Source organism: Cryptomeria japonica, chromosome 7 (genome assembly GCF_030272615.1).
Source record: "Cryptomeria japonica chromosome 7, Sugi_1.0, whole genome shotgun sequence".
NCBI classification, from domain to species: domain Eukaryota; kingdom Viridiplantae; phylum Streptophyta; class Pinopsida; order Cupressales; family Cupressaceae; genus Cryptomeria; species Cryptomeria japonica.
The window spans coordinates 682,178,593-682,187,302 of record NC_081411.1 but is presented as its reverse complement, the minus strand read 5'-3'; positions in this window follow the sequence as shown (position 1 = coordinate 682,187,302).

Here is an 8,710-nt window from a genome sequence, read left to right as displayed (position 1 = left end):
GTTAACAACCAATTTAGTACCTACTTGCTTGAAGGGAAAAGATCTTGATAACCACATTACCCATGTTTGAAATATGAGGCTAGGAGGGGGACAAATTTCTTGCTAATTAACCAGTATGAATAAGGCTCCTAATTAATGATCTACTTTTAATCAACCATTATGAATATCAATTCATTTTTAATTAACCAATATGAACACGATTATCAAATAATCCCAATCAATTCACTTTTAATTAACTAATAAAAATAATTCCAATCAATCCATTTTAATTAACCAATATACAAAAAGTTCTTAAGTAATTCCAATTAATCAATATACAAAAATTTCCTAAATAATTCCAATTAACCAATATACAAAAAGTTCCTAAATAATTCCAATTAACCAAAATACAAAATGTTCCTAAATAATTATAATCTTTGTCTAGTCACTAACACATTTGGGGTCATTTTCTGATGAACTATCGTTGGAATTCCGACATATTAATGTCGTAGATCCGACGAAATGACAAAAATATTTTTGTTGCTCAAATTTCGTCGAAATATTCGACGAATAAATTTTCATCGAAATTCCAATGCTATGTTCATCAAAAATTGATACATATTGTGGTGGCCTAATTCATCATAATTTTGATGAAGTCATTAAACCTTTGACAAACCATGCACACTATTGTCGTCGGTACATGTTGGGGTTTTAGTCGGAAGTCTGACAACAAATGGCACTATGCTCCGACAAGAATGCTATACTTGCGATGAAATTTGTCATTGCAAGTACAACATTCCCATTGGAAAATGATGGGAGTAACGTCAGAATTTCGACGCCAAATGTAAGTAAGCTCTGACAAGAATGTTGTACTTGTGATGAAAAATTTCGTCGCAAGTACAACACTCTCGTCGGGGCGTATGTTAGGCATTTCTGTCAGAATTTCGACGAACAAGAAATATTTAAAAAAAAACAAAAAACGCCCATTTTACCCCCATATAACATGGACACACCAATTTCCATCAGGGAATATAAAGCATTGCAACTATGGAATATGATTTGATAAGCTTTCTTGAATATTGAACTACCCCTATATAACTCCTTACCTCAATGACAATGAAAGTTTTGGATCACTTCAAAATGGCTTCCACTTTTACTAAATTCCTAACGATTGTTGGATCTCAGCTACTTCATAGACTTAGCTATCTTTGATCTCAGACTTAGGAAACTATTTGGTGTATTTGGTGACTGCCCTTTTAAAAAGTTAAATGAATGTTTGCCTATGTAATCAACAATATGAATATAAACAACAAAAATCTAATGTCTACAATTCATGGGTTAAACTCCTTGTCTCAATGACAATGAAAGTCTTAGATCACTTCAAAATGGCTTCCACTTTTACTAAATTCTTAACGATAGTTAGATCTCTGTCTAATAAATTTTGATCCCAGCTACTTCATAGACTTAGCTATCTTTGATCTCAGACTTAGGCAAGCATTTGTTGTATTTGGTGACTGCCCTTAAAAAAATTTAAATGAATATTTGCCTATGTAATAAAAAATATGAATGTAAACAACAAAAATCTATTTGTTACAATTCATGGGTTAAACTCCTTACCTCAATGATAATGAAAGTCTTGGATCACTTCAAAATGGCTTCTACTTTAACTAAATTCCTAACGATGGTTGGATCTCTATCTAATAAATTTTGATCCCAGCTACTTCATAGACTTAGCTATCTTTGATCTTAGACTTAGGCAACTATTTGATCCCAACTACTTCATAGACTAAAGAAAAAACCATGTCAGCAACAAAAAATCTATGTCAGCAACAAAATTTCTAGAGAATAAGCAAGGAAAGCTCACCTATATGTTGTAGGACTAGTCTGATCAGAGAGGACTCACAAAGACAAGTACAATGATTTCAGTCCTCAGAGCATAATTGGTAATGTACTTAGGCAAATATAGAAGACACAATTGTGACAGTCCAAAGGAGTACATCTAAAACCAACATAAGAGCAGTTAATGGACAAGACAATCCTCTCAAGAATATAAAGGATTTTTACTGCCTTCCTGAGCATAATGCAGTCATAAAAGCATCACCAAAGCTAAAAATTTGATATATAGTCTTATACAGTCTTCCTACCAAAACACATCATCAATAAGGGCATATGATTCACATTCAATCATATGCAACATGCATTAAGATTGCAGTCATAAATAGTATATCTCATAGTGCAAGTAAGCTATAAACACAAAGGTCATATGACAAAAGGGGCCATGTACAAGATCAGAAAGCAATAATATAACAGTGGAAGGCATAGTCATAGGTTTCATCAAATAAAAGTATGCAACAATGGTATTATAAAGAGTGGAGTCTAATAGTTTTCATCATCAAAGTTTAGGTATCCATGAACAAAAGATTCAAGAAGCATCCTCAAGAGTATAGGAGAGATCTGAGAAAAAAAAACATGAAGGAATACTGTCATATTCTATTTGACTGCTACAACACAATGGAAAACCTATGCATTGTAGGATTGTCCTCATGAAACCCCTATAGGGTTTAGATTGAATAATTACAATCAGGGGTAAATAAAAGAGCAGATGTTTGATGTTATTGCAACATACATAAATATAATAAAGGAGCAGTGAGCATTTAGATTTGGTGAACAATGTCAAAGAAAGACTCTCGCTATTGTTTTGTTTTTGCAAAAGGATGAAGACGTGCTTACTTCATTTTTCCAATTCACAGCTTGAAAAGCAGTCAAAGGAAAGATAAATCATAGAGCACCTTCATAGTATAAGATAATGAACTCTATAAACATCATTCAGCACCAAAAGCCTTTTCATCTTATTTGATAGAGACATAATCTATAGGCATAACAAGGGTGAAATAAGTATGCAGTGTTTTCATGATAATATCTAGCTGCCTTTTAAACAAACATCAAGGACCATAAATGCACAGTCACCGAGATATACAATAAGGTGATATCAGTTGTTAATATGAAACTATAACAACATTTTATGCTTTGATCCAAGGGTATTATTAGAAAGAGTGAAATTAGTAAAGCCTAGTAAGTGTGCCAAAAGGAAAATTTGTAAGCCGAAAGATTAGGTGAATTTTGATCTTAGGTACTTCATAGACTTAGGTAATGTTTGATCTTAGATTAGACAATTATTTGGTGTATTTGGTGACTACCCCTTTAAAATGTTAAATGAACATTTTCCTATGTAATTAGAAAAATGAATATAAATAACAAAAATATATTTCCAACAATTCATGGGCTAAACTCCTTGACTCGATCGCAATGAAAGTATTGGATCACTTCAAAATGGATTCCACTTTTACTAAATTCCTAACGATGGTTGGATCTTTGTCTAATAAATTTTGATCTCAGCTACTTCACAGACTTAGCTAATACCCCTAGAAAACTTGGTGTAGGGGCACCTCATAATTGATCCATATGGTCATGTAATATCATAGATGTAATAAGGGTCTAAGGCCCATTTGAATGTTTTCATGTTTGTAAGGCTTTTAAGTCATTTTGTCCATTCAACTATGTACTCATGTAATGGGGTTTGTCGTAGGCCCTATTAGGGGTAAACATTGGTCAAACATGTTCTAAATGACCAAGATTAGTAGGAATATTGTTTTTGGTCTTGTATGGACATGTTTGGTCCTTATGTAATGGTTTCATGGTGTTTTGGTCGGTTATAAGGCCATTTGCAAAAATATGTAAAAGTTGTCAATGTTGTTATATGACAACTTTTGTTGTCAACTTTACAACATTTTGGATTAGTTGGTATCCAACGGTCCAGTGGTTCAAAATTCAGTTTTGAATGTTGGGAGAAATTGTTTTGACACATACAAAATCCTTTGAGGTCAAACATGTAAGGTTGTTGATGGTGGAATGAAGGAAGGTGATCTTTGTTACATACATTTTGTGTCTCCGCTCGAATTTCTTGCATTTTCTCATGTTGAATCTGAATGACAAATGTTCTCAAACTCCTTGGAAGGTTGAATCAGACTTGTATCTAACACATCCAAGTGTGGTTAGGCTTTTAAGCATTGGTTTGCATTAATCTTTGGTATTGTTTGTGCTTTCATGCCTGTGAAAACCCTACCGAGGGTTTCATTTACCATGGTTGGTTCTCAACATTCCTGAGAGTCAAAATTCATGAAACTTAAGGGGATGTTGGGAAAAATAATTTATTATAGAATGGTAGGAGTGATGGAGGTTTCCGTGATGATTGGAGAAGGAAAAATGCATTGAAGTGCTTGGCATTAGGAGGAATGGCAAGCAATTGAAGATAGGTGATGAAGTTGGATGAGTTCCAAAACATAAAAAATGCAAAATTTTGATGCAATTGGTGGTTTTGACACTAACCTTGAGTTTATCAAGTGGAGAGAAGTTTCTATGAGTAGTTTGAAGATGGGTTTCTTTGTAAAATGAGCCTAATTGGGGCTCTTGCCTAATTAGGATAGGTGTTGGTTAGGCTGACTGGTCCAAAAGAACCATATCTAAGTTTGACATATGTTGTAGAAGGCCCAAAAGGGTATTGTAATCTGTCATTTTTTTTCTTCGTGTTTTGGGAGAATTGTGAGTTATTGCCTAAAAATTGAAAAACTAGGGCTAGTAGGATTGTGAAGTGTTTGTGAAGAACAAGGATATTAGGAAGTTTAAGAATCACTTCCAATGCTTGAATCATGTCTCATAGAATGTAAGAAGGAATTTTGTATGGGTGGTTTGGGTCTGTGCCATATTGTTGGTGTATTGCCTTTGTACTTGGGTATGTATAGCCTATTGGGAATTAGGGCTATAGGAAGGAAGGTCACATTGAAAGCATGTGTTGTCAACCAATGACTTGTTGATTCATTTGAGAAGGGTAAAGTGAGTGAGTAAGTCCCTTGGAGAGTGTGTATGTGTGTTGGGATTGGGTATTCTACCATGTTTCCCCGTGACTCTGCATCAAAACTCCTTGCCTCAATCACAATGAAAGTCATGGATCACTTCAAAATGGCTTCCACTTTTACTAAATTCCTCACAATAGTTGGATCTCAGACTGATAAATCTTGATCTTAGCTACTTAATAGACTTATCTAATAATTGGTCTTAGACTTAGATAACTATTTGGTGTATTTGGTGATTGCCCTTTTAAAAAGTTAAATGAATATTTGCCTATGTAATCAACAATATGAATATAAAGAACAAAATCTATTTTTTCTAATCAACAATATGAACAGAAACAAAAAAATCTTAATCAAGGACCTTACCTCTGATGGTCTCCACTAAGTAGCTTCTTGTGTTGTTGTTCGTGTTGGCTCTGTTGGACCTTGCAATTAAGATTCAATACATATTATTCCATAAGATTAACAATGGAGCATAATGAAATATTGAAAATTGTGTTACCTTATTGAGCTTCTCTTTGTTTCAAGAATAGTTTAATATTCTCTATTTAATAGGGCCAACCAGGTGAAGGTGGAAGCTCATTTGGCCCCTCCCCCCCCCTAACATCACTCTAAATTCCCCGTTAACATATAACATTCATTCATTTTTTCATCCATTAATAAAATATAACATTCATTCATTATCACATAATATTCATTAACACATATCATTCATTAACATTCATCAACATTCATTAACATTCATTAACATTCATTAACACATAATTACATTCATTAACACATGAAATTTATTCATTAACAAATAATACGATTACAATCATTTGCTTTTTTTTCTTTTTTTTCTTTTTTTGAAGCTAAGTAAAGACTAAGTGGAGCATTGTTTTCTTCATCATTTTCCCCCTCTTCAGTTGTTGTGCCCTCTTCTCATGATCTTAATGTATGCCTAGTCCTATACTCATGATGAGGAGGCTTATGCAAAGGGGGGTCCTCTGCAATAACAAAGAAATGGGTTATATTCATAAGATTTTTTTATTATTGTTACAAGTATTTCATTAATTAAAAGAACATTATAGGGGCGCTCTTTACTTGATGGGGCCACATCATCTTCCTGATCATTTTGTCTAGCCTCATCCTCAACATGTTGAACACCCTCTAAATCCTCAGAAGTTGAAATACAAAAGGTTACATTAATCAATACACCAATTGCAATTAAATTCGTTTAAAAGAATAACAATGGTCCTCTTTGCTTGATGGGGGCACATCACGTTCCTGATGTTGTCTACCCTAATCATGCTCAACTTGTTCGCCACACTCTACATGCTATAAAATAAAAACAAAAAAGGTTACATTAATTACTACACCAATTTCAATTAAAGATGTTTAATTGTATTAATAATTACATAAAAAAAATTGTATAGCACATGAATACCTCTAGTACCGGGATGCACACCATGACCTTCATCATGTGCAGGTTGTGTTCCACCCTTAGCAAGTTGCATTCCAATTTCATGTGCATTGTTACCATTGCTTGCTAATTTAAAACAAATATAGTCACTTTATGTTGGAAATTAACATCAAATAGATTATTTCTCAAGTATTCAATTTCAAATAATTTTCATTTAGCTTATTTACCTGTGTGACAGATGCACCAGAATCTTGTGTTTGCCCACTCAATTCTCTTAGACGTTCAACCACGACTCCATAGCCTTGCTCGAAGGCAATTTTCATGTCATCTTTTGTGGGCGCTCTATTGAATTCAGAGTCCTACATTTTTTCTTAATATCATGAATTTTGCTTCTATTGTTTGATTAAAAAAAATTGTTTGCAATTTATTATTTCGATGCGATATTTCATTTATTTATACTTACAATTCATGCGTCAACTTTCATATAACCACTAAAGCCAAGTTTGTGTTGCCCGTTCTTTTCTAGTCTTGACTTAGTTGCCTTCAATGTGTCGGGCTGCCTATGAAAAGTTTGAAATATGTTAGATTATGTAAAGATAAAAAGTAATTAGTACATAATTACATTGTTAATAGTATCACATACCTTCCTTCGCTAGGTGATGTATGTCCTTTTCTCTTTTCAACTTTCTCCTTTGCATTTGAAAACAAGGTCCTTCCACTCCCTCTTTGGAATCATGGGGGATGCTCGTACTTTTTGTTATTCTCTAAATGTGTCCTATATTGGTCCCTCACATACTTTAGATATGTGCCAAATTTCTAAAGGACCTTGGTTTTGTTGAATATGTTATTTCCGAACAACATAACCAAACGATTTATGAGTTCATCTTTTAATTGTTGATTTTAGGCATTCCACCGTGTACGTATGGTGGGCCCAAAGATCTCCAATGTAATATCATTTATATTTTTATAAAAAACATCATTGCCTGCAAAAAAATCATGGGATCATTATGATGCAGCCATAAACAGTAAAACCCTCAAAGAGAATCAACCAGCTTATGCAACAATAGTAACACAACGAAAGCAACAAGAAAACGTAACAAGATTATATAAATAGATTATATTTTAGAACTTCCAAAAACCATCCGATTATAATCATATAATCATCAAAGAACATCCGATATTTAATCGGTTACATGCAGGCTATCAGCCAGATACAATCCAATCAAGACTCTAAGAATCAACTGGATATTAAAATGCAAATCTCAATCCTTAATCTCAATTCTACTTCCTCTGCCCCTACAAATGATTACATAATATCATATTTATACCACTAGAACATATCCTGGTCGGCCTCATAAGATTACATTTACTAATGCAGGAAAATGAAACGTGTAACTAGGTTGGCCTTGAAAATTAAAAAAATCTTTCCAGAAAATAACAACCAAGAGGTGCAGTTTAGCAAGAAGGTTGGCCACATGCCAAATAACATTGGACAAGGCCCAAAATAGATCCACTTGCCAAGAATCACACCGACAATGAAGGAAAACCAACCGGTAAGCACAAAAACTATCTTGAAACCCAGAAACAGTCAACCGAAAGTGATAACTGGCCGGAAAAGAACCCAAATGAATTGAAAATCTAGAACTAAGCACATGAACCAGCCTAGACACCAAAAATAAGATCTGCCATGAAAACAAGCAACTACTGGTACCAACTGGTAAGAACACATAAAATTGCAAAATGAACTAAACAAGGACAAAATTGAACTTTGAAATATTTTTTTGGATGATGCAAGATTGCTCATTGACCGGGGATGCTCCTACATCAGACAACCTAGGTAGAAAAAGATGTTCCATGAGAGGCAACTCATGAACATCTAAAAGGATTCAGAATAAATACCCCATGCTCATTTCTGATCCAAACATCTTCCTTATCTATCAACCTCTGCTTTATCTCCTTTGGTGCCTCAACCGACTTCTCTAACCTTTGACTCTCTTTGTTTCTCTTCCTTTGCTTCAGATCTACACACTATCTCTTCTTACTTCTCTCTTTCTTCTACAACTTTGATTTGTTTCTACCACAAGACTTCATCCGGTTTGTCACCATAGCTCTCGATCATCTGGTTTCATTTGTCCATCAAGCTTATCTATTAGATCCTTCAACAAACTCATGTCACCCTCTGGTATAACCTTTGCAACCGGGTCTATCAAATCTTTCTTCAAAGCTTTCGGTATAACCTCTACAATCGGTTTCATAATAATGCATCTTTTCTCAAGACTCTGATTCTTCACCTCCTTCTCTTTCTCCTTCAAAGAAATCAATGTGAACTTCTGCCCATCCTTCTCAATAGTGAATAGGTTTCTTCTACAGTCATAAATAGCTCCTCTATCAAACTGCCAAGGTTTTCCCAACAAGACAT